General features: G+C 42.2%; 1 pseudogene; it reads right to left on the reverse strand.

Annotated features, from left to right (window-relative positions):
- Positions 1-14,168: 14,168 nt before the first annotated feature.
- LOC117562499 lies at positions 14,169-23,755 on the reverse strand (annotated as a pseudogene).
- Between the last annotated feature and the right edge of the window lie 3,978 nt (positions 23,756-27,733).

Below are 27,733 nucleotides of genomic sequence, written 5' to 3' on the forward strand. Positions count from 1 at the left end.
CCCTGCGATGTGTTTTTTGTCTTGATGGATTTAATGGCTTCGACATCTGGAATGGATTATACTACTGAGTCACAGATCACGGAATTGAAAAGGAACAGCGGAGGGAAGAGAAAGAGATAAGGGGATTAACAATAAAGAACAACGAAAGGAAAACGATCAGAGAAAGAACACGACAAAACCAGAAAACGGGAGAAGGAGGAGAAAAAAAGGGAGAGAAATACGGGAAGGAATTAACGGTGGAAAGTGACGGTGGATGCAGGAAAAAGAGACTGTGTCTATGATGGATCTATTAAGAGCAGTTCAAAAAAGACTGTGGAGTGGTGGTGGGATGCAGGTTAAGAGGGGAACGAACATATGAACTGACAATGGGAAGCAGAGAAGGAAAAAGGAATATCATGGAGGGCCTGAGAGTGAATGGGGCAATGGTACATGCAAAATACATTACGGGAATAAGATAGTGGTGTCTTCATAAACATGCCAGTGTACATTAAAGATGGAGTAAGGCCTATGTCGGAAATTAAAAGCGTGTGTGGCCAGGAACAGATAGCGTGATGGTACTCACTTCCTGAAAGCAAGATTCAATGACGAGGTGGTAAGATCACTCCCCTACTCGACAAAGTTCAGCACATTGACAGGCTTCGAATATTTCAGGGTACTCCATGATGGGCAGATCCCAGTTTGCAGACTGTGCATTAAACTAGGGCATATCGCCAGAGAATGCCCTGAGTTCAAATGCTTTAAATGTGGAACGAAGGGTCACTACGCTTGAGAGTGGGGAAGGAAAAAAAGAGGCAATAATGGTAGCGGCGGCAGCAGCAGCGGCAAAGGCAGAAGCAGTGGCAGCGGAAGCGACGGCTCCAAAGGCAGCGGCAACGACGGCTCCAAAGACAGCGGCAGTGGCGGCTCCAAAGACAGGCAGTGGCAGCGGTAACGACGGCTCCAACGAAGGCGGCAGCGGCAACGACGGCTCCAAAGATAGCGGCAGTGGCAGCGGTAACGACGGCTCCAACGACGGCGGCAGCGGCAACGACGGCTCCAAAGACAGCGGCAGTGGCAGCGGTAACGACGGCTCCAAAGAAGCGGCAGTGGCAGCGGTAACGACGGCTCCAACGACGGCTCCAACGACGGCTCCAACGACGGCTCCAACGACGGCTCCAACGACGGCGGCAACGACGGCGCCAACGACAGCGGCAGTGGCAGCGGTAACGACGGCTCCAACGACGGCCGCAGCGGCAACGATGGCTTCAAAGGTAGCGGCAGCAGCAGCAGGTGCGGGAACGTCGGGGAGCTCTGGTGGGGTGAAAAGGAGCTTGGACACGATCACCAGGTGGAGCAGAAGCAGGAGAGCGAGTGTTACGCCCAGGTCTAGGGGAACCATAGGCGCAGCAAAAAATGCGCACTCTCCCCACTCTTCCCACTCCCAAGAACACGGACACCGAGTCAGAGAAAGCGTTTGGTACATTTATTTACCAAAAATAATTCACAAACAGGAGTAACAAAACCAACAAAAAACAAACAAACCTTTAAACTCAAAATGTTACCTAACCGAGAAAATAAATATACAGGCTTCTTACTTACACTACCTTAAACAGGAGAAAACGAACAATCCAAAAGGGAAAATAAAACAAAAGGGTTTGCACTCCGAAGACCATACATCTGTCTTACAAAGACAGGTAAGGTGAAACTGGCCCGCAGCCAGAGGAGAAGGACAACACGATACCAAAGTGCGAACACAGCACCACAGAACAAAATATCAATTCAAGCGCCGCATTGGAGTAGGAGAAGTTGAGTCAGTGAGAGCGGCCGAGGAACTGCACGGCTGCCGCTTAATATCCTCCCGTCTCCCCAGGTGGACCAATCAGCCTGTCGAGGGCAGCCAATCAGCTACCGGGCACCACCTGTTGACTCATACGCAGCCACACAGACACAGGAGGAGGAAGGAAATACCTGCACACAAACAACATAACGACCATGGGTCGTAACAGCGAGGAAGAAGAGTCTGACTCGTGGATGGAGGTCACCGTCGGGGGGTCGGCCAGAGCAACGAGGAGCAGAGAGAGGTGGAAGGTGGAAGAGGCGGATGAACGAGACTGGGCGGAGACCAGAGAATCTGTACGGCTGAGCACCAAATGGAAGGTCGATAAAGAGAAGGAGAGGACGGTGAGCGGCGATGCAGCCTGCATGGACCCGAGCTGAAGTCAATGTCCGGTTTGAATATGTTTTTTTTCCTCTTCATAATGGCCACACTCCTGTCTTTCAATGGCAATGGACTAAGGACAAAGGACAAAGGACAGAAGGGAGAAAGTCCTTTTGCTTTGCAATGCGAACATAATTTGTTTACAGGAAACACATTGAGATGAAAGGTGTATGAGTGAAGTAAAAAAATAATGGTTGGTTGCAGTGTATGCAAACAATGGGAGTATGAATGTGTGCACATTTATTTAGTATCCTATCCATATGAACATGATTTAAGTGGGGGGTTGACCTAACATCCTCTAGTTGTGTGAAGTAATTAAGCATTAAAAATACAAGATCAGGGGGTCATTAAGATCTTTTAAATGATTATTACCCTCTTCTTTTAAAGTAAAAGCCCTTTATTTGAATTATTATCATAACAATATAGTGAAAGTAGCGACAGTAAAAGTAGTCATTGTGCAGATTGGTCCATTTCAGAATAATATATATGATATGTTTTGTAATGATTGATCATGAAAGAGTTCTCAAAGCTGGTAAAGGTGCAGCTAGTTTGAAGGACTTTGTATACTGCAGGGTAGCTTGTGGATGTACTCCAGGTGGAACTAAAGTCTGATTCAACACTTGGTTAGATTTCACATCATTCATCCAAATTACATTGCATGTCACTTTTATCCAAAGCGACTTACATACATTCAATACTGTGGACAATCCCCACAGGAGCAATTTGGGGCAAGTGTCTTGCCCAGGGACACAACGACATGCTGACTGCAGTGGGACTCGAACTTGCTATCCCCTAATTTGAAGTCCAGCACACTAACCACTGAGCCACAGACTCCAAATCTGTAAAGTAACAAAAGTAATTAAATAAATGTAGTGGAGTAAAAGTACACCATTTACCTCTGAATTGTAGTGGAGTAGAAGTACACAATAGCATAACATAGACATACTCAAGTAAAGTACAACTATCTCAAAATTGTAATTAAAGTGGACCTATTATGCTATATTGGAAAAATATATTGTAGGGCCATACCTATACAAAACATGTCTGTGAAGTGTTTTGCTTAAAATACAAAACCGTTCACCCATTGTGGCCATGCCTCATACTGCTCAAACCCCTCTTTGCAGCCCTGTTAGAGAAACGCGGATTTTGGGTCCTTAGCTTGAAAAAGGAGGCGGAGCTAATGCCTGATCAGAATTCTACCGGAGATAAAGTTAAATTCTGCTGTGATAAAACGCCATCCTATTCTAAACCACATCAAGGATTATTTCTGAAACAGTGTGGATCTCAAATGCTTTTTCTCTTGCGGGTTTATCACAAGGTGAGTTCCTTTTTTTATTTCCTGCATTTTAAACACATATGTGCTCTACAGCAGGGGTTCCCAACCCCCGGTCCGCGGACCGGTACCGATAATAGCTGTGAGTTTATCATAATATTTGCAGAATTATAAATATATAAAAATATTTTATCATAATTTTTTTTCAAAAAGTGTTGTCGCACCTATACAGTCATATTTATTCATTCAGTAGCCTAGTTAATCTTTCACCAGAAAACCGTTGAAAATGGCTTTTATGATGTTGCGAGGGATTCGGCGGCTCAGGGTCTCAGCCTCTCGTGCGCACGAGAAAGTTACCGGTGCGCCAAATAGGAAGAGGAGCGCACAGGAGACAACCGTTTAATGCAGACTGTTATGTTTATGTGGGGAAATGGCAGTGCATACATTATTTGAGATATATTTCAAACTCAGACTTCATTTTAAGGACATGTCGGCCAGGGGTGTCGAGCTATTTATTTAAGCACCGGATTGGCCAAACAGGAGAGTAAACCAGTCTGCCGTGATCTATGAATGCATGTCCGGGACTCTCACGGTATCTGCTGCCCGCAGCTGTTTTATAGAAGGAAAGCCTCCTTCACTTCATGAAATGGCTGCAGGCAGCATCAGGAGGCAGCGGGACGTATACTCCGCCTCTGAGAAGTGCAGTACCAGCGCGCCGAGCTGTGCCTTTTTACGCACCGCCTTCGCTGTGTTTACCTTCATCAGAACAGCTTAAGAGTGACTGCATGCTGCTACGTGTTAACCACACACACCTCTACACACATCTCTACACACACCTCTACACACATCGAACTGCCCGATTACTCCCCCTTTTATTTGTTTTATGAAGGAGATGTCCGTCACCAAGGCGCATGATGTGGTGTGTGTGTGCTCAGCTCTGTGTGTTCGGTGTGTTGGTGTCTGTCTGACACCGGCATTTGTTTTCAAATGACCATGAACAGTAATTTACACACATCTGGCTAACTCCATAGGTAGCCTATGGGTGTTCCCAAAAGAAGTTAGTTTAATCTTAATCTCGATGTAGGCCCTAGTGCTAAATGCTGTCGGACGTGCACCGGAACGAACGTCACTATCATAATATCTTCTGAAAACAAATGCCAGTGTCACACACACACACACACACACACACACACCACACACACACACACACACACACACACACACACACACACACACACACACACACACACACACACACCCCTCCTTCATAATGCGCCTTTTCCTCGTTTTCCCAGCATTCACTGGATTATCCGTAAATCATACAAACAAACCAAAACGTTGATTTATCTTTTCCCGTTTTGGTTTAAAAACTGAATAACGTCGGTTTTTTGGTTTTCCGTTTTTCAGAAAAACCAAAAAACGACACCGGTTCTTTTTTAAACGTTGTTAATATGTTTTGGATGCATATTGTTCTAGTATTTGTTCAGGCTGTTACATACAATTAGCCTCTGTTGCTACCTGCTGGTGGTGAGTAAATATTAAAATCAGTTAAAATTGATAACCGGTCCGTCTGTATCTGCCGGTCCTTGGCACAATAAAGGTTGGGAACCCCTGCTCTACAGTACAGGTTAGCTCTGAGTGTTAGTGAGGCTTGCTAATGTAAACAAAGACGAGATTACGTCCAAAACAGGTCAGGCATTGTTTCTGATAGCAATTTTCTGTGGGTCCGCCACCGATTTGACGTCAGATCGGCAGCAAATCTGTATCCGCTCGTTGTTCCCCGTTTTTTAAAAGATTTGGGTACGGAGGAAAAGAGAGAGGGTTTTATTTTCTGACGCCGCGTGAGTTCCCCGACGCACCGGGGAGACATATTTATGTATAAAAGACATCACAAAGTACACTTTGCATGATAGGTCCCCTTTAAGTACAGTGCTTGAACAAGTGTACTTAGTTTCATCCCACATCTGATATGACTTCAAGTCATGTGATCATTTCTTAGTGTTTGATCCTTCAACTTGGCTTCAGGAAATGCAAGGACTTCACAGTTCTGGCATTGCAACAAGTTTTAGAGAAAGCAAATTGGAGGCTTAAACAGGGACAGGGAGGTGCGTTCGCCACTGCCACGCACAATAAGGGGCACACTCTGGACTTAATTATCTCAAAGGGTCTGAATATCTCTAAGGTTGTGGTGACTGACGTTGCACTCTCTGATTATTCCTGTGTTTTCTTTGAGAGCTCTATTTCTGTTCACAAAAATGTTCAAAAAGAGATAACCACAAAGCGATATTTAACTGAAAATACTAGGGAAATGTTTACTCAGAATTTCTCTTCCACACTTGCCCCTGCTAACATCTCAGTAAATGAGCTAGTAGATCATTTGAATTCAAAAATTAAAAATGTTATAGATGCCATTGCTCCAACTAAGGTAAAGGAAGTGTCTGGGAAGAAAATATCTCCATGGAGAAAGGCCATGACCGTGAGAGCAGAAAAAAGAGAGTGTCGAAAAGCTGAACGTAGGTGGCGAAAAACAAATCTCCAGGTTCACTTTGAAATCTATAAAGAGAGACTTGGCCTTTATAATTTGGAATTGAAAAATGCACGACAGTCTTTCTTCTCTGACATCATTACCAAAAACAAAAACAACGCACGTGCCTTGTTTGCTACCGTCGACAGACTAACTAACCCCCCAGTGTCAGTAGCCTCTGAATTTCTATCCACCAGGGCATGCAATGATTTTGCCTTCTTCAGAATTCAGAAAATCAGACAAGCAGTCAGTGCCTCTGCATCAGGTACAGCAAATGTGTTACACTTAAAATCAATTCAAACACCATGACACAATTCCATCTGATTAATGCAACCCACTCTCTTCAGTCTGTGTAAAAATGACAGGACTTTACACATTGGAAATGCGTGCAATAGATACGCAGAAGTCCGGTTTTGCGTGCATATGATACGCTAACCATTCCCATTGAGTTCTGAGGCCGAGTTTTGCGTGCATATGATACGCCACGTTTTGTCCGGTCGGGTCTTGGTAGACCGGAAGCTGTGTGGTTCATAAAAACATGTTCTTACTCAATATCAAGCCATGATTATTGTTTTTATTTTAAATCGTATAATGTCTGACTTTTTTTGCCGTCCGTTAGGAAAATAAATGGGGCTCAGAGCCTCAGAATACTGAAATCTGTATTTTCTTTAATCTTTTTTTCCTTCTAATTTGTTATTCCTAAATAACACACTGTTATTTACTCAACAATAACACACAATTATCCTTGTTTTTATTTGTTTAATTCTATAATCACGGGCTTTTTAGCTGTTCCTCAGGAAGTGAATTTCAAAATAAAGTCACCGGAAACAGACGTGGCCTATAAGGGACATAAGCGTCTTTGAGCACCTGTAAAAGCGCTAACAAATTAAATCTATTTATTATTATTATTTTCAACATCATTGCGAACACCACACACCCACTGAACTGATTACCCAAGATCCTCAGCTAGAAGCTCGGTGATTGGAATGTGTTAATGCGATATGAAATCCGAAAAAAATTTTTTTTAATAATATAATACTTTATTCCGAGTGTTCTTGCTTTTCTCTTTCAAAGTAATCACATAACGGCATTGTAATACACAGTTCGGCTGCATTACATATTACACATCTGCCTTAGTTATTTATTTATAGAGCCCTGATGAGAAGACCTCTGGACAAACTGGAAGAACTGCCACGGAAACTGAATATGTGACTTGGATCATAAATATATCAGCAATTAAACAACATCTTCAATTTCTCTTCACACAATACGTCTCCTTGCAGTATCAATAGTAATTCGGCTGACTTTTATATTTGATCCAATCGGTATAGATAGGTTATATTTACACCATAACGGTGCACAGCTGATAGAAAAGGACTTGTAGTTTTTAAAGATATTACTGATTTTCTTTGAATATAAGAATGTAAATACTGAGTTGAGTAGTCAGGGGTTTTGGGTGATGGGAGACACATCTATGGAATCACAATTTCAATAGCTTACCATTAAATGACGGATATACCTTTATACCGTGATGTTTTACAAATCAGATATTAATGTGTAGAAGTAAAACATGTGAAATAGTATAGCAATATCCCGTAAAATAATGTTAAAACATGAAAAAAACTACACATCTTCAGATGTTATACATACATAAGTGTCCTACACTAATAATACAAAGTTATTATTAGTATGCTATGTGTACCTTGTGTGCACCGCCTAGTGGTTAAAGCACGCTATTTAATTATTTTTGTTGAATAATGTTATTTTTGTTGAATAATGTTCCATCCATCCATCCATCTTCTCCCGCTTATCTGTGGTCGGGTCGCGGAGGTAGCAGTTCCAGCAGAGAGCCCCAAACTGTCTTTTCCACTGGCCACATCAACCCGCTCTGGACTGGGGGATCCCAAGGCGCTCCCAGGCCAGCGAAGAGATATAATCCCTCCACCTGGTCCTAGGCACTACCCCTTGGTCTCTTCCAAGCTGGACGTGCCTGGAACAACTCCCTAGGGAGGCGCCCAGGTGGCATCCTAACTAGGTGCCCAAACCACCTCAACTGGCTCCTTTTGATGCGAAGGAGGAACGGTTCAACTCCGAGTCCCTCCCGGATGACTGAACTTCTCACCTTATCCCTAAGGGAGACACCAGCCACCCTGCGGAGAAAACCCATCTCGGCCGCTTGTATCCGCGATCTCGTTCTTTCGGTCATGACCCATCCTTCATGACCATAGGTGAGGGTAGGAACGAAAATGGCCCGGAAGACAGAGAGCTTTGCCTTCTGGCTCAGCTCCCTTTTCGTCACAGCGGTGTGGTAAAGCGACTGCAGTACCGCTCCCGCTGCTCCGATTCTCCGGCCCATCTCACGCTCCATTGTTCCCTCACTCGAAAACAAGACCCCGAGATACTTGAACTCCTTCACTTGTGGTAAGGACTCATTCCCTACTTGGAGTGGACAGTCCATCGGTTTCCTGCTGAGAACCATGGCCTCAGATTTGGAGGTGCTGATCCTCATCCCAGCCGCTTCACACTCGGTTGCGAACCGATCCAGTGAGTGTTGAATAATGTTATTTGATGAAAATAATATTAAGAGTACATACTTTCATAGGGGGAAAGTAGAAGGTCAATGATAGAAATATAGAATGTAAAAAATCAAGAAGATACTGTAAGTGATCTCTACAATAAAACAGTTTAGTGCACGATGTACAAAGATATTAATAGGAGGATGTGCAAAACAGACAAACTAATTAACCTTTATTTAAACATTAAAGAATACTCTAAGTTAAGGTCTTCTTTTAAATAAGAAAAAAGCTTTGGAGCTATCTATCTACAGATAAATATTAAGCCTGACAAAGTACTTAACGCCTAATATATTGCTTTCCTGCAATGTTAACTATGTTGAAGCACTTATTTTAACTGATATTATACACATTAATTATACTCTTATGTATGTAGATAGTATAAGAAATGTGCAGAATATGACAGTTTAATGGTGGAGGTACACACATATTGATAGATGTATTGTAATGCGCTGTTGAGGAACCTGCGACCCAAGTGTTTTCATTCATTTGCATAACTACACCGTAGTTGTGTATACTATATGTCAATAAACCTTAGAAAATCTTGAAATCTTGAAAGGGATTATAAGGGAAGCCATAATATACAGTCCTTTAATGAACTAGTAGTAGAGATAACGAGTAATTAATATACTTTATAGAGATCTGGCAGATAAATGTTTAGTCTTCTCAGCAACCAGCTATCCAAATATCTCTCTGATTGTTGGCACTTGACACCTTTCCTGAATTTTACTCAGGTGTAACTAAAGTCTGCTTTAAGGTTGTTTATATTTTCACATCATTAATCAGAATCTGCAAAGTAACTCAAATAACGTAGTGGAGTAAAAATACCAGGTTAACTCTGAATTGTAGTGAAGTAGAATTACAAAGTAACAATGAGCTGTCATGTGGGTATATATTAATGCTGCCCATTATGTGACACCAAGCGATGTTCATCCCATGTATTAATTACATGCTTTACATTTGTACTAGGGCTGTCAAACGATTAAACATTTTAATCAGATTAATCACAACTTAAAAATTAATTAATTATGATTAATCATCATTCAAACTTTGTCCAAAAATATGCCATTTCTTTATGTATATTGTTGTGGGAATGGAAAGATAAATGAAAGAAGGCAGATATATCCATTTAACATACAGTATCTATGTTTATTATAAAAAAATTATGTGTGTCAAAATGAAAGACAGCCCACACACCTATCAATCATCAAACCGTGGGGTCTTAATTCATTATGTGTTTATTTCTATCAACGGGGGAGTACTTCAGGAAAGTCGACAAGGGGGCGGCGGCTAGTGGAGTACTTCGTGACTACCGTTGTGATCAGCTCTTTTAGCGCAGTTCTCCAGTGAAGGGGGGGAGTCTCCCTCCGCAGCCGGTTGGCGTAGTTTTGGCACAATTCCGTTTGTACGGGACCGACGTTAACAGCAGCCCTGTCTGTGCACACGGAGACCGACCTCTGTCGTCCGGTGATCTAACCGCCTTCTGGAAAAGCTTCACAAGTAGTCGGTACGCAAAATGCGCTTTGTGACACAAGTGACGGTACGCATTTCAGATTACGTACATAACCTGAGTGCCGAGTTATGTACCCTTGTAGCCTACTACAGCAAAAGCATGAGCAAAAGTATTCTCCATCGGGACTTCCTGCAACAACACCACGCCGTTATCTTGATTCTGATTGGCCAGAAGACATTATGAAAGATGTTCTATTGAGAAGACGATCACTACGTGACAAAAGTTTTCAAAACCGTTTCTGGTCTTCGGGTATTTCCAGGCAAGTCCATCCATCCATCCATCTTCTCCCGCTTATCCGTGGTCGGGGTCGCGGGGGTAGCGACGCGGTAGCGGTGGTAGCAGTCCAGCAGAGAGCCCCCAAATTTCTTTTCCCTGGCGACATCAACCAGCCTCTGACTGGGGATCCCAAGGCGCTCCCAGGCAGCGAAGAGATATAATCCCTCCACCTGGTCCTAGGTCTACCCCTTGGTCTCTTCCAGCTGGACGTGCCTGGAACACCTCCCTAGGAGGCGCCCAGGTGGCATCTAACTAGGTGCCCGAACCACCTCAACTGGCTCCTTTCGACGCGAAGGAGGAGCGGCTCAACTCCGAGTCCCTCCCTGATATGATCCGACACTTCTCACCTTATCCCTAAGGGAGACACCAGCCACCCCTGCGGAAGGAAAACCCATCTCGGCCGCTTTGTATCCTTGTATTTCCAGGCAAGTGGCTACTGAAATCAATCTTACTAACTGCTGTCTGTGCAATTTACTCCGCGCGAGTTGGCGGACTTTATTTTGCTTACTTTAACATCATTTTCATGGTGGGGCTAAGCTATTCTTGGTATGGGTGAAGCCTACCCAGCCATACCCTGGCGCTTCCACTGGTGGGATGTATGGGGCGGGCCATTTCTGCACATTCGTTAAATGCGTTAATATTTTAATGCAATTAATTCAAAAAATGTATTACCGCCGTTAACGCGATCATTTTGACAGCATTAATTTGTGCACACCAATTTGTTTCCTATCGCCTAAACCTCCAGGGGGGATGTACACAGTTTAATACTGGCAACTTCTAATTGTGGGAAAAACGAAAACGTCTTCTAAAACTACAATTCCCGGTAAGAGACGTGCCATAGAACATGTTGCGAAACCCATGTGCGAAACACAATAGCCAGCATGTGTAGTTCGGTGGGGGGGGGGGGGGAGTTTGAAGATTAGTCACGGGTTTGTCAAGCAACAGGATTGTAGTCCCAAACGATAGCTGAGGATTATGGGTAGTGTTGGAGCCAATTTGCTTTGGGTTGTGCACAGGGTTTGTCTATGTGTGTGTGAATGCGTCATCATCCAATCTGCGCACCTGGGAGCACGGGAGGTAATTAACCTATATGTGTGGGCATGGGTAATCAGCTGGGATGAGAGGTTAGAGGAGGAAGCCACACGTTTTTCAACGGTGTTGACCGTGATTGTTTGTGTCTGAGCGTGTGCGTGATAGTTTATGTTTTAAACAGATTTGAGTGAGTCTTAAAGAACATTTTAACCGTGGACAAGTAAATAAAGCATCACAAATTACGTCATGGTGGACCTCATCCTTCACAACAACACACGTTGGGAACTCTGACTGCTAACCTCCATGAGTGGCCTTTTTTGATTAACGATCGCCGCTACAGGTAGTGTAGTGTCTTCGGCCAGCCTAAACTCTGAAAGGTTTTTCGGATATCATATCGCATTAACACCATATCCCAACGTGCATTGTGTGCTAAAACATCCAATCAACCGAGCTTCAAGCTGAGGATCTTGGGAAATCAGTTCAGTGGGTGTGTGGTGTGTATCGCAATGATGCTCGAAATGTCCCTTATAGGCCTACGTCTGTTTCCGGTGACTTTATTTATGGCTAAAAGCCCAATATTATAGAATTAAACGAATAAATAAAAACAAGGATAATTGTGTGTTATTGGTGAGTAAATAACAGTGTGTTATTTAGAAAAGAATAACAAATTAGAAGGAAAAAAGATTTAAAAAAATACAGACTTCAGTATTCTGAGGCTCTGAGCCATTTATTTTCCTCACAGACGACAAAAAAAGTCCGACATTATACGATTTAAAATAAAAACAATAATCGTGGCTTGGTATTGAGTAAGAACATGTTTTTATGAACCACACAGCTTCCGGTCTTCCAAGACCCGACCGGACAAAAATAAGTGGTGTATCATATGCACGCAAAACTCGGCCTCAGAGCTCAATGGGAATGGTTAGCGTATCATATGCACGCAAAACCGGACTTCTGCGTATTGCACGCATTTCCAATGTGTAGAGTCCTGTCATTTGTACACATACTTCATGTACTTGTACTTCATATAGTAAACAAGTCTCTTTACTCAGGTGTTTTTCCACAGGCCCTGAAAACTGCAGTCATTAAACCGATCTTAAAAAAGAATAATCTAGATGCTTCAGTAATGAACAATTACAGGCCCATATCAAACCTCCCATTTCTAGGTAAAATCATTGAAAAAGTTGTTTTTCAACAGTTGAGTAATTTCTTGCATTTAAATAACTGTTTTTGATGTGTTCCAGTCAGGCTTTCGTCCAAACCACAGCACTGAGACTGCTCTTGTAAAGGTCTTTAATGACATCCACTTAAACACAGACAGTGGCAGAACTTCAGTGTTAGTATTAATAGATCTCAGTGCTGCGTTTGACACTGTTGACCACAGCATATTACTAGACCGACTGGAAAACTGGGTGGGACTTTCGGAAACAGTTCTAAATTGGTTTGAATCCTACTTAAAGGACAGAAACAAGGACAGAAACATATTTGTTTCTATAACCCTTCAGGCTCATCAAGATCCCTCCGCTTCGCGCTCCCTGATCAGCCTGTGGGGTGTTATTTCCCCCTAATGAACGCCTCGCTGCACATTGTCCCTTACATAATACAGTAAAACTATTAACACTGTAAATATTATCCTTTGCCCGTAGTGAGATGACAAGGCTCCATTAAAAAGAAACCTCTTTTTAGTGAATTACTGAGTTTAGGCACGTTAATAACGTTTTAATGAAGGTGACTACAGCATATTCATATTTGTTAGTGCTTTTCATGTCAATTCGGCCAACATATGATACATTAAATGATCATGAGGATGATGATTACAAATCGTTAGTTTGAGCCGGGCTGCATTTCCTGATGAAAAAACAAACCGATTGTTTTTGTAGTTGTAGCTTTGTAAACGCCAACGTGGATTAAACAACATTATGTTGTTAAATAAAACATGGTGATGCTTTGTAAATGATTACATGTCTCTTATTTAGCACAGAATATGATCCTATCCGTGACATATGGATCTTAACAAAGATCCGCTAAATCAGATACCTGTATCAGCTGTTTATTTCACTTGAGTTCCAGTGTGGCAGCTTTTTAATCACTGCTCCCCCTGGTGGATCCATGATCCATTGCAGCTGGTTTCATTATAATTTATCAAGGAGGCGTATCAAGTCTGAAACGTATTCACTACGTCATGCGGGGGGTTTTCCTTTCAGCGAGGATCGAGGTAGGGACGTGCAAAATGTGGTGCTACATCTGTAACTCACTAAAAAAGTGATGTGCATCCCTGGCTATAGAGCCATTTTGCATGCGGTAATTATGAAACCCCGGAAATATCCCATTTTTCACAAGACCGGACAAGTGTGCAAAGAATCTCCATCTTTTGAGCCTGCTAAGGCCCTCAAAAAAGGCAATTCATTTGGTAGACAAAAAATGATAAAAATAAAAAAAGAATCACAAAGATTTCAATAGGTCTTCGCTCCGACTCTGTCGGGCTCAGGCCCTAATAAGTGATATTTTGCGGGTTGTAATACAGAAGAAAATTCAATAGCTAAAAGGTGATATCCCTGAGCGGCTGCATAGCTGAGTGGTTTGAGCTGGCAGCCAAACTTTGTGCTCAGTCCTTACTAAGGAGTCTTCTTACACCAGCCATCCCCCCCTTTCAACATTGCCATTCTCTAGTCAAGGCTAAACTGGCCCAAAACAATCTTAAAATGAAAAAGTTAAATCATGGGAAAGTTACTCACAGCAAAGAAAGAAAAACAATTTGATTGAAAACTTCTTGCCAAAACATTACACATGAGGTCAGTATTTCCCCCGATACACCCCATAGTGCATTTCTAGTATTACCACTATGTATAACCCTGTGCTGCATACTTTACTTGTGCTTATGTAGTAGCAGGTCTTGTGCATTTTGCATTTGAAGAGCTCCAATCCCATAATGGAGTAAATGGTGACCATGAAGAGGACAAGTAGGGTGATGTGAAAGAGGGGCAGCATGGACTTCAGTATGGAGTTCATCACCACTTGAAGGCCTGGGGATGAACAAGAATAAACCAAATCAGTAATACTTAATGTCATAAACCTTTATTACCGATATGTAATTATTATTGTTACTAGCATGATGAAATTATATAGTTTAATTGTAGGCGAGAGTGGGGTAAAATGAACCAATTTGTACTTATGTTGTCCTGTAGACAAGGAAAATTGAGATAGAAGTCAAATGAGAACAACAACCTTTACTTCAGGATGTCTTCTGTCAATCAAAATGAAAATAATGCATCTATCACAAAGGGCCATAAAAATATGACTTCTCAAATAAGTGGTCTTGTGGCTTAACTTGCACCATCTAAGGCAGGGGTGCCCAACCTTTTTTGAACCGAGAGCTACTTTTAAAGTTGCCAGTCTGCTGAGATCTACCAGTCCAAATGGAAGAGGCGTATCCATTACTGACAGCCTACTACCAGGTAAATACACACTTCTACTTGTATAAAACTGACCTTTGTACAATTAATACTTCATAAAATACTGCAGATCCTTTTTCTTACCTCTTTCTAATCTACACACATACAAGTATTTAACTGAAGTTACACACAGTGTTGTTGATACAGAGTTGGAGTTTATTCACACGTCACTACAGTGGGTAATGTTTTCAAGAAACATTGAACAGTGCTGCCACATATGACACAGGAAAAAAAGAAAAATACTCTGAACCCTTTCTTTGCCATTATATAAAAATAGTGTTGCTTCAAAAGTATAAATGAGGCTTACTAATAAGACAACTCAGATCTGAAGCTACACAGGAATCTGCTGCAACAGTGCAATAACAAAGATAAAATTAATAGAATCAAACCCTTTTGTTGTTGCATTTTAGTAGATTATAAAAAGAAATGCCTTCAAAATAGGATGCAAGCAACAGTAGTTTCTTAACCTGAATTGATAATAGACTATAATCAATTTAAGTTTGCATTCTTATACCATTTTGTACAATAATTATAATGACTAAGTTCAAACAAACTAAAACTCACAGCTGATTAATAACGGTATCTAACTTGAGTTTTTATTATATCAAAAACCAGGAATGCTTCTTTCACAACTTCGCCGTCTTTGAAAGACTTCATGTGTTTCTCAAGAACGTGACTGACACGATAAGATGCTCTGGTAGCAGCCTTGCTCTTGTTGTTGGGCCTGGTTGAAAATGGACTGCTGTGCATTTAGCTGTCCTTTCAGGCCCCTCCCCTTTTGGGAGCGTAGGGCAGAATTAGGAGGGAATTCCGTCTCGTAGCGTTTGTGCACTGTTTTGAAATGCCGCTCCTAAATTACCCTTCTTCGATAAAGCCACGCTCGCATTGCAGATGAGACAGATGGACTTTGAATTGGAATAGATAAAAATAATCATCCTCCCACTCGGAGTAAAAATTATATATGTTTTGCTTCTGCCATAATTGCGGTCTTGTGTGTGTGCGGACTGTCACTCCTGTTGACACGGACAAAGTCAGCGAAATACTGCCCACTGCCCACCAGCCACGCCCCGACACATGGGGTCACGCCGGCCAATCACAAAGCTTTGATGCGTTCAATGCATTATTCTGGCACAGGAAGATTATGTCATAGGACATTAACAATAAAACAGAATATTGTTGTTCTATTTTTAGACACATCTCGCGATCGACTGGGAATCTCCTCGCGATCGACCGGTCGATCGCGTGGAGATTCCCTAGATCGACTGGTTGGGCACCCCTGATCTAAGGGGTAAGTTAGAGACTTCTTCATGTCTCTTCTACATCAACATGTGTCCCCTCTTCTTCATGTCTCTTCTACATCAACATGTGTCCCCTCTTCTTCATGTCTCTTCTACATCAACATGTGTCCCCTCTTCTTCATGTCTCTTCTACATCAACATGTGTCAACTCTTCTCCATGTCTCTTCTACATCAACATGTGTCAACTCTTCTCCATGTCTCTTCTACATCAACATGTGTCACCTCTTCTCCATGTCTCTTCTACATCAACATGTGTCCCCTCTTCTTCATGTCTCTTCTACATCAAAATGTGTCCCCTCTTCTTCATGTCTCTTCTACATCAAAATGTGTCCCCTCTTCTTCATGTCTCTTCTACATCAACATGTGTCCCCTCTTCTTCATGTCTCTTCTACATCAACATGTGTCCCCTCTGTGGAAAGAGACTCTGAAAGTTTCAGGAACAAAGATTCTCTTTCTTTTTGATCCATTTTTATAAAAACCTGTCTGAAAATGAGCTGATCAGATTTTGGCCACTTTGTGATGTCATTACGATGTTTTGTCTTGTGTAACCATTAGCCAATCAGCAACCAAGGTAACCCCCCCCCCTTATCACCTGAATCTCATCCTAGAGCACCATTGTGTTCTTTTTAACCAAATCTCTCTCAGAGGGGCGTGGGGAGGGGCTCCTTATTTCCATCTAAACCAGGGGTGTCAAACTCAATTTCATCGTGGGCCACATTCGCATAGAGTTTGCACTCAAAGGGCCGGTTGTAACTATATAAATATATAGTATATTATAAAATAATGTATTATATTACATTATTGCCTCTGAATTGGATTATTATCGGATAGGATAATAACTTAGTAATGAACTACGTCTGAAAGCAGAAATCCAGGGCAAATAATTGCAAGTCTCTTCAGGGACATGTAGTTTATGGGCAACCTGCTTCTGTAAAGTGGCATGTAACCGTATAATAAACGTATTATATTCTTTGCAAGCTCTTGCGGGGCCACATAAAATGAAGTTGCGGGCCGGATTTGGCCCCCGGGCCTTGAGTTTGAGACCCCTGATCTAAAGTAACAGACAGAAAATCAGCACTTTTGAAACAGAAGGGATTATGGGATGCTACAATGCATGATCTGTTTGGTATTTCGAGCAAAACACTCCAGAGACATGTTTTGTATTTATCTGAGACCTATAATATATTGATGAAAAACAGTATAATAGGGGAACTTTAAGTATTATCTCTACATCCGGGTTCATGCAGCCAGGCTGAGTGTTCTCTTCTTTCAAATGACACCCTGCGGTGTGACTTTTAGTCTTTCAACGTCTAGGCTTGAATCTTACTTGAAGTAAAAAGGCCTGTGGTTGGAGATGATATGCATTTTTTATTTTGTATTCCTGCGTGTGCTTTAGCTGGCCAGTGGCTAAATTACATTAGTTCCACATATCGTGCTGCTATAGCCAATAAATTGTAATATTATAAACCTCTATTTTGGAGGGGTGGCCACAGGGGGGACCCAGGTCAGCATTACGGGGTTACTGACCCCCCCCCACCTAGAACCGCCCCTGACCCTTACAATCGTAACGATACCCATCCCTACACACAAGTCATTGATAGGTAGGCTATGTGTGGAATAGGAATAGTGATGTGATTATTTGCAACCTGCAGTACAAATAGTAGTTAATGTTGATTCATATATTTTCATTAAATAAAAAAACAATTACATTGTTTTACTAGTAGGCCTATTTGTTTGAATTAGGCCTAATTTTCTACATTGACACAGGATCATCTGCCAATACAAGCACTTTAGTTCATGTTTAATCCGGTGTGAAATATAAAATGTGTATTGTTCTTATTTATTTTATGTTTTTACAACTATATACAATCAATCTTTCCTGTTGTTGTTTCCACAATGTTTAAGACGTAAACAACCAATCAGTTGTGTAAACTGAAATAACAGAGGACTTAACTGCAGTGCCTCATGGGGGGTTACGTTGAACCACTGGCTCACTTCACCCCTCAGCCACTTTTTGGAAAGGAACTATCTATCTTAGTCCTTCATGGTAATCTTTAGCTAAATGATACACATGGTTTTACACCTTGCTGAATATGTATGCTACATATTTTCAGACCTGGATACATTTTCTTTGACATAACATTAATTATACCTGACTTGTTGAACATGTACTTGTACTAAAAAACACATTTATCACTTTACCACGTGCTTCTCTCCATCACAGCCAAATATAAATGGTAGGTGCTTCCTGAAGTTATGGTCACAAATGTGCAGTTCTCTAGACAAAGGGGTTGGGTCAACTTACCCACTGGCTCATCTACCCCACTCTCCTACAGAAACTATATTTACTCACTCGGAACTCCAGAAACCAGCCGAAGAGGTCTGAGGACCCTGAAGGCCCGCAGAGCTTTCATGTCAAAGCCTCCACCTTTCTCTCCGACCGGAGCCTCCACCCCACTGATGTGGTTGATGGCATCCACTACCACAGTGAACAAGCTGTAACAATAAAAACATGATGTTTTCTTTGGTAGTGACACATTATGGTTGCTTATCTATATAACAATGTGCATTGCTTACCCAACTGATACACACACAAAGTCCAACATGTTCCAGCAGTTTCTTAAGTATGCATCAGCATGAAAAAGAAATCCATAGGCAACGATCTTCAGGAAACATTCTATTGAGAAGATGATGAGGAAGATGTACTCGAGGCTTTCCTGTAAAACAACAAAGGCATTTCTTTGAATATGCCTTACTTTGTGAATTAGCCTTAAGCAACTTTTATAAGTCAGTGTTATATCATGCATAGGTTTTTTTTAAATAATTTTTTGACAACATTCTGTTATATTAATAAAATGAATAATAATACAATAATAGATTATAAATTAGACATTAACCTCTCAATTTTTGTTTCAACTGTTTAGCGAGAAAATCCCAGCAAATGTTTCTTTATGAGAGTTTGATGTTGCGCCCGCTAGTCTACCGTTGGTCTACCTCACTTACAAACTGAAATGTTTTAAAGTTCCCCTAATATACACTTTTCCAACAATATAACAACAGGTCCAACAACTGTTCCAACAGGTCTCAGATATACAGTCCCCTCCAAAGCTATTGGAACAGCGAGGCCAATTCCTTTATTTTTGCTGTACACTGAAAAACAATTAGGTTTGACATCAAAAGATGGATATGAGACAAAAGGTCAGTGTTTCAGCTTTTCATTCCAGGTATTAACATCTAGATCTGTTAAACAACTGAGAAGAAAGCACCTTTTGTTTAAACCCACCCATTTTCCAAGTGAGCAAAGTATAGGAACAGAGACTTAAAATGGTGTGAAAAGTGAATAATACGAAGTATTTTAGTTGCAAATCCTTTGCTTGCATGACTGCATCAAGCCTGCAACGCTTTGACATCACCAAACGTTTGCATTCTTCTTCTTTGTGATGGCCAATATTCTGAAACCCCAATAGTTAAAAACATTTGAACTTTCTGACAACCCAATATCCTGAAAACAGGGCCTTAAGTAGTTTCCTTGCACAAACGCATGACCTGCCTCTGGTTGGGTTATCTGATTCAGCATGGCTAAACCTAACCATTTCCTCCAAACAACTCAAGTACTTGCCAATGAGAGGAAGAGCAGGGCAGGTCATGCCGTCCCATTAGTAAAACAAATGATTGTAAATGTCCAATATCATCCTGAATAATAATAAACCATGTGGCAAACTGCAGACTGATTTTAACATGGGTCAAGGTGAGCTTCTCCTGACTGAGGAGAGCTTATGGCCTACTTTGGAATGGAACAAAAAGTTAATTGGTAAACATGGGCTGACCCTAACCGTATGGCTGTCCTGAAGGCACCCAAGGGTCCCAACTTTGTCTTAAAACAAGTGTCAGTGTTGCTGTATAATACAAAAAACAAGCAGGCAGACGCACCAGATTGCTGTTGGTGTTGTTGCTGTCTTCCTCAGGCATGGGCAGGTACACGGCCAGGGCCACGCAGTTGGCAAAGATTGCCAGTAGGATTATGATTTCAAATGGTCTGAAAGTGATTTATAGGAAGCTTCTATGCCATAGTAGTTCACAGACATTACCAAATTAACGTGCAAACAACTTGACATACACGCACACACACGCACACACACACACGCACACACACGCACACACACACACACACACCCACCCAGGGCCGGCCCTAGACTTTTGGGGGCCCTAAGCAAGCTTTGGCTTGGGGGGCCCCCTCACTCTAGCGCGTTCTCACTACACACAACACAGAACCAACTTTTGTCTTATGATGTTAGCATAAGCACACATATTGTATAAATAACAATGTAAACACCGTGGACCTAACCTCCTGTAGGGGGGTCCGGGGGCATGGTCCCCCGGAAAGATTTTTTTTTAAATATTGAAGTTAAAAGCATCAATGTGGTGCACTTTGAGAGCAAAATGAAGAGATCTATGGATACATCTCTCAACACCCATATAAAACAGAACTGTAAACAGATTTTTCTTAATGGATATTTTACAAATCAATCCCCTTTTAAACTGTATTCTTGTTTTGTCATATAGTATTTCATAACTGTTAAGGTAGCTTCTAGCTTCATGTCGAACAGTAAGTCAACATTTCCCAGAGAGCTTTTCTTTGAAATCACCAGGTAACGCTAAAAAACATTACATTTAGATTGTATGACAAAGTGTTTATTTAATATATCTGGCTTGCTATAGCTACTTGCTAACGGTTTTAGCTTACCCCCGCGATTCAAAGTAACGTCAACGTAGCTGTAATTTATGCTTTGCTTACATGTTCGCATAACTTGGATGTTTACTGACATTTACATACCTTGTTTACCTGGCTCAAGTGGTGGCTCTGGGGTTGTGTTGTGTGAGCCACCACTTGAGAATTGTCGTATTTTTTAAGAAAATGTTTTCTTATGTCCATCTTCAAAAACTCTGAGTCCGACTGACAGTTTAAACATTGTCACAGCTCACAGGATATGTACCTGTCAGCCAATAAGACAGATATTTATTTCCATTCAACTCTCTGGTTGGTCTGGTGTCTTGCCTGTGTTGCATTCACTGAACACAGGAAATTAACCTGAACAAAAATATAAACGCAACACTTTTGTTTTTGCTCCCATTTTTCATGAGATGAACTTAAAGATCTAAACATTTTCTATATACACAAAATAACCATTTCTCTCAAATATTGTTCACAAATCTGAAAAAATCTGTGTTAGTGAGCACTTCTCCTTTGCCGAGATAATCCATCCCACCTCACAGGGTGTGGCATATCAAGATGCTGATTAGACAGCATGATTATTGCACAGGTGTGCCTTAGGCTGGCCACAATAAAAGGCCACTCTAAAATGTTCAGTTTTATCACACAGCACAATGCCACAGATGTCGCAAGTTTTGAGGGAGCGTGCAATTGGCATGCTGACAGCAGGAATGTCCACCAGAGCTGTTGCCCGTGAATTGAATGTTCATTTCTCTACCATAAGCCGTCTCCAACGGCGTTTCAGAGAATTTGGCAGTACATCCAACCGGCCTCACAACCGCAGACCACGTGTAACCACACCAGCCCAGGACTTCCACATCCAGCATGTTCACCTCCAAGATCGTCTGAGACCAGCCACTCGGACAGCTGCTGCAACAATCGCTTTGCATAACCAAAGAATTTCTGAACAAACTGTCAGAAACCGTCTCAGGGAAGCTCATCTGCATGCTCGTCGTCCTCATCGGGGGTCTCGACCTGACTCCGGTTCGTTGTCGTAACCGACTTGAGTGGGCAAATGCTCACATTCGATGGCGTCTGGCACGTTGGAGAGGTGTTCTCTTCACGGATGAATCCCGGTTTTCACTGTTCAGGGCAGATGGCAGACAGCGCGTGTGGCGTCGTGTGGGTGAGCGGTTTTCTGATGTCAATGTTGTGAATCGAGTGGCCCATGGTGGTGGTGGGGTTATGGTATGGGCAGGCGTATGTTATGGACGACGAACACAGGTGCATTTTATTGATGGCATTGTGAATGCACAGAGATACCGTGACGAGATCCTGAGGCCCATTGTTGTGCCATTCATCCACGACCATCACCTCATGTTGCAGCATGATAATGCACGGCCCCATGTTGCAAGGATCTGTACACAATTCCTGGAGGCTGAAAACATCCCAGTTCTTGCATGGCCAGCATACTCACCGGACATGTCACCCATTGAGCATGTTTGGGATGCTCTGGATCGGCGTATACGACAGCGTGTTCCAGTTCCTGCCAATATCCAGCAACTTGGCACAGCCATTGAAGAGGAGTGGACCAACATTCCACAGGCCACAATCCAACAACCTGATCAACTCTATGCCAAGGAGATGTGTTGCACTGCGTGAGGCAAATGGTGGTCACACCAGATACTGACTGGTTTTCGGACCCCCCCAGACCCCCCCAATAAAGCAAAACTGCATGTTTCAGAGTGGCCTTTTATTGTGGCCAGCCTAAGGCACACCTGTGCAATAATCATGCTGTCTAATCAGCATCTTGATATGCCACACCTGTGAGGTGGGATGGATTATCTCGGCAAAGGAGAAGTGCTCACTATCACAGATTTTTTCAGATTTGTGAACAATATTTGAGAGAAATGGTTATTTTGTGTATATAGAAAATGTTTTAGATCTTTGAGTTCATCTCATGAAAAATGGGAGCAAAAACAAAAGTGTTGCATTTATATTTTTGTTCAGTGTACATTCCTGCCGTCCTCTCTAGTGTCATGACGAGGTTCAGGTAAAGCACGGTTAATGTATTATATGATTGACTCAATCATATAATATATGACTTTGAGAGTAGGCACTCTACGCATATTAACAAAATTAATTTAACATACTTACTGAGATTATTCAATTTAAATAAAAAAAATTCAATTTTTTGTTGTTGGTTGCTATGGGGCCCTTAGTGGCTGCGGAGCCCCTAAGCGGCCGCTTATGTCGCTTAATGGGTCGGGCCGGCCTCTGCACACACACACACACACACACACACACACACACACACACACACACACACACACACACACACACACACACACACACACACACACACACACACACACACACACACCACACACACACACACACACACACACATACAACTACATCTGTGATAAAAATAGAACATTGAACATTTTACAATTACTGCATGTTAATCTACGATAGCTACAATCACCTAAAACCTTATGGTATATTTCTGATCCAACCCTTTGGAGGAGGATACTTCCACTCCACAATGCTGATGCAGGCCTTGCGGAAGGGATTCCTCAGTGTCAGGAAGAGGGAGAGAGCGTGCAGGCCTTGGGTTCCCTCCTGTAGCCATCAGCTTCTTCAGCTTCTCTTTTTGTTTTCTCTTCAGAGTTTCCTCATCCATGATGTAGGATGACAATGGTGAACCGCTGCTCTCTGCCATCGCAGCTTCAAGAAAGTATTTGTACCAACTTTACTTGAATTGGAGGAGATATTCCAAAAGGTCTGTCGAAGTGTTTTTCAAAATGCAGTCGTCTTGTTTGCTATGTCTGTCCACTTATCTGTTACCGTTCTCAACTTGTCTCAATCATCTCTGTCACACTCTCTCTCTGATGGCTGGCCTGAGCTCCCTCTCTTTCTCTGTCTCTGTCTGTGGAATGGCAGCTGTCCCCTCGACTTGTAAGGGATTGGTTTACTGAGCAGCTGTTTGGTCAAGAGAATAAATATAGACAATGAGCATGGTGCTTGTAGCATAGGGTGACCAAAGGAGAACATTTGCACAGATATAGTCTTGGTACAGAAGGTGGGCTGAGGGAGTAAGGGAATACATGTAACGCTGTTAAAATATTCTGTTACAGTTACAAAATCAGGTCCTCCTCAGATTACTAGCAGAATGTTACAATACAATTTAAAATAAAGAAAGATATATTACGTTACATATGTCCAACTTCACAAGTTGTAACAACATCAAGTGAAGCCACAGCGAGTCCAGTATTCTATGTGTGCTTTGGTGCACGCTTTCACTGGGGGGAAATGTTGCCATCATGTTGTGCTCCAAGGACAGAAAGGGAACAACACTACCGTTCAGTCCAGCCTAAAATATACTGTCATTATCCAAAGAAGCCTTTTCACGTTTAGACCAACCAATAAGAAATTACACAGGAATCTAGTTAGATAAAGTCTACGGTAGCTAACTTTTCTACAAGCTACTATGCATGTAACTAGCTACTGAAAAGATCAAAATAATAATTTGACAATTGCTATGCTTACTTTCTGTCAAAACATGTGAATCAATGTGAAAATACTCTATCGCTTAAACATTTCTTTCAAGTGACTTAATTCGCAAGCAGCGACTTATTGGGTGGCCATTTTCTTCCAGTATTAAAGTAACTATTAAGCAGATAAGGGTGGGGTACGTTATAATGAAGGGAATTTATATGTATTCTTATTTTTGGTCCAAAACATTGGTATTGTTTCATTTGTGTTGTGTTCAAAATTCCAGGAAAGACAGACAACTTCTAAGTTTAACTATTTATTATAAGGGAGCAAAATATATATATCACTTGGCCAAGGACTCTGTCACGTCATAGAAATCACAGCCAGCAAAGCTGTTAACTGTAACCACTATTTCCGGAAAGAGCCCCGAACCTTGTGCGTGCATACATTTTTATTACACAGGGCGATGCCCGTACATTATGATTGGTCCAAGACTAGCTGAAGAGATACCGCGGTTTGGACTTGGTTTCTCTTTGGTTGGTGCACAGTCTCAGATAGAGTCTCTTGGCAACACGACCTTTCCAATCAGCATTCGGCCGGCCTGTGGAAAGTCCCTCCCTTCTCTGGCACCATCATACGTAATTTGTTTCGCTAACGTTTCTACAGAAAAATGGAATCTTCATAAGGCTGCTTCCTAGCTATGTGTGGGAGCGGAGCTCACCCAAAGCTCAAGGTCGGAGTGATGTCCTGTTTATGAATAACTCTGTATTCTTTCAGTGTCTGCACCTGACCTTGCTACTCTGTATTGCAGGCTGAAGACATCTATTTATTCCAAAGTCATAGCAACATCTCATGAGCACAAATAAGCAATAATTTAATAATAAGAATCAGTCTTTCTAATGTTATATACAAATAGACTCCACAAATCCCTCCTTTCACACCTTTTTGTGGATCTAATATACGTATTATTACTTTTACTGCGTCTCTGGTGTAATTTATGAATCTCCGCTGGTTATAGTAGATATAGTTTCACCCCATCCACATCCTTGTTGATTGTGGGACAGAGGAATATTTATTCAAAACGATGGGTTACATATTGTAACCCTGGTTATATAAGCACAGGTAGAGCCCTCTACTGGACTCTATGGGTACTACCCTTAACCATGCTATGCGAGCATTCACATACTGAGTTGCATAAACGTAGCAGGCCAATCGGGGCGAGCCTACCTGAATGTGCGTGCATACCCAAAGTATATAAGGCGGCTACGCCTCCTGGCTGTCATCCTACACCCTCTTCAGCGAGCGGCATAGAAAAGACAGGGCCCCTAGGTAGAGGGCTCCGCCCTCTATGGGTACAGTGGGTGGAGCCCTGATGGGTAAACGCCCTGTCGTTCAACAACATCGACCCATCACACTGCCCCTGACCGGCTTTTAGTCCCCACACTCACACACGCTCACCTTGTGTAGAGTGTGCATGGAAAATAGTGAGGAAGGCGAGGAGCGCCCTCTAGTCCTGTACGGGGTTACGGAATACTACTTTTCCCGGGTCCCTAAGGCGCATGGGAAAACATGAGCGCACTACAGATGTAGCGCTTCATTCAGACAGTTTGGTACATTTAGAACAGATAAAAATGTTGCGATTAATCGCGATTAAATATTTTTAATCGACTGACAGCCCTAAATGTCATGTAATCTTAAAGAGCTCATTATACCCGACTGTCCCACTAGGGCATAGGTCAGTAACAGGCGGACATTAATAAGGATTTAATATTTCTATTTGAACCGCTGCCGACAGGGGGCGAAAGAGAGGAGAGAGATACAGGGAGAGAAACACAGAAGAAGAGAGGAGAGAGAGATACAGGGAGAGAAACACAGAAGAAGAGACGAGAGAGATACAGGGAGAGAAACACAGAAGAAGAGACGAGAGAGAGATACAGGGAGAGAAACACAGAAGAAGAGACGAGAGAGCGGCAGAGAGAAGCGGAGAGGAGAGTGAACAGGCGTGTTAGCGGCAGACAGGGAGAGACAAATAATTACACATGGCGCTCTCCAAGAAGAGGAACGTGGACAGTGAGAACAGAGCTTTGAACCCTGAGTGGACTCATTCATGTTTCATCCTGCCCACTGGGAGCACAGAGCCAGTGTGTCTCATTTGTTCAGAGACCGTGGCGCTCATTCAAAGGGGCCAAAACGCCACTATGAGACAAAACACAGTGTTTGACCAAACATTCCCTCAAGTCAGAACTGAGGGTCACAGAAAATAAGCAGTCTCAGAGCCCAATATGATCAGTCCACCAGGATCAACATTAAACCAAATATGGTTCCAGTGCAGGCTAACCGAGGCTAACCAATGAGCACCTGCATGTGTATGAGAATGTCCCTGACACCCTTTCAGCCCAGATCTAAACTCCTGCAGGACAACAAGCTCCAGCTCAATATAAGAGGGAAAGAAAGAGAAACTTTAAAACTGTTCAATTGTTATGATGTGTAAAGACTGATATTGTTCTATAATCGTCTGAAACTGTTAAGTCATGATGTGAAACTCAAGCTGCTGCTATACTTTATTTTATTTATCTAAAATTAAGCACTTTTAAGATGCACACATTTTCAAAAGTTATTTTATTTATTTTCTCTATTTCATTTTTTAAATGCAGCCCGAGAGGAACATTACACATATCCACAGTACTTACTGTATATCTGTAGAGTTCAATGTTAATTGACAATAAATATTGTTGTTTATGAATTGTACTTCCTTTATTTGATTGGCAGTCAGTTGTGATTACATGCAGACGTGATAAAGCTGCAGCTACTTCAATATATATCACACTAATTCATAAAGCAAGTTAGACATTTTGATGTTCCGGACCTTTGCATGGGGAGATTTTCTCTAACTGGACCTCAGAATCAGCTTCCAGTTTGTGTTAGGGCGGCAGACCACCCTATCCGTTTTTTAAAGTCAGTTTAAGACCTTCCTTTTTGATAAAGCTTATAGTTAGGGCTGATTAGATTCAGCCCCTAGTTTTGGTGCTATAGGCTTAGACTGTCGGGGGACACCTTACTTCTTCCTTCTCTCTGTCTGTACCTGTGCACTCTCATGTTCCGAATATCCAGCTTAACAAATGTCTCTTTGGTGTCTGTCTACGCCGGGTTCCTGAGTTGTGGATCCTGAGTCGTGGCGGTTGCCTGCTCCTCTGGTCGCGAGTCATGACCTGAGTCCTGGATCCTGAGTCCTGGATCCTGAGTCGTGGCTGAACCTGTCTCTGTGGTCCTGCCTGATTCTCCACCCTACTACTTCTCTGATGGCTCCCACAGGATTGTTGACATCCACCTGGAACCATATTTATTCTTATTTATAGACACATGCGTTTTCAAACATTTGGATTGCC

The sequence above is a fragment of the Gymnodraco acuticeps genome, unplaced genomic scaffold, assembly GCF_902827175.1.
Source record: "Gymnodraco acuticeps unplaced genomic scaffold, fGymAcu1.1, whole genome shotgun sequence".
Taxonomy (NCBI): domain Eukaryota; kingdom Metazoa; phylum Chordata; class Actinopteri; order Perciformes; family Bathydraconidae; genus Gymnodraco; species Gymnodraco acuticeps.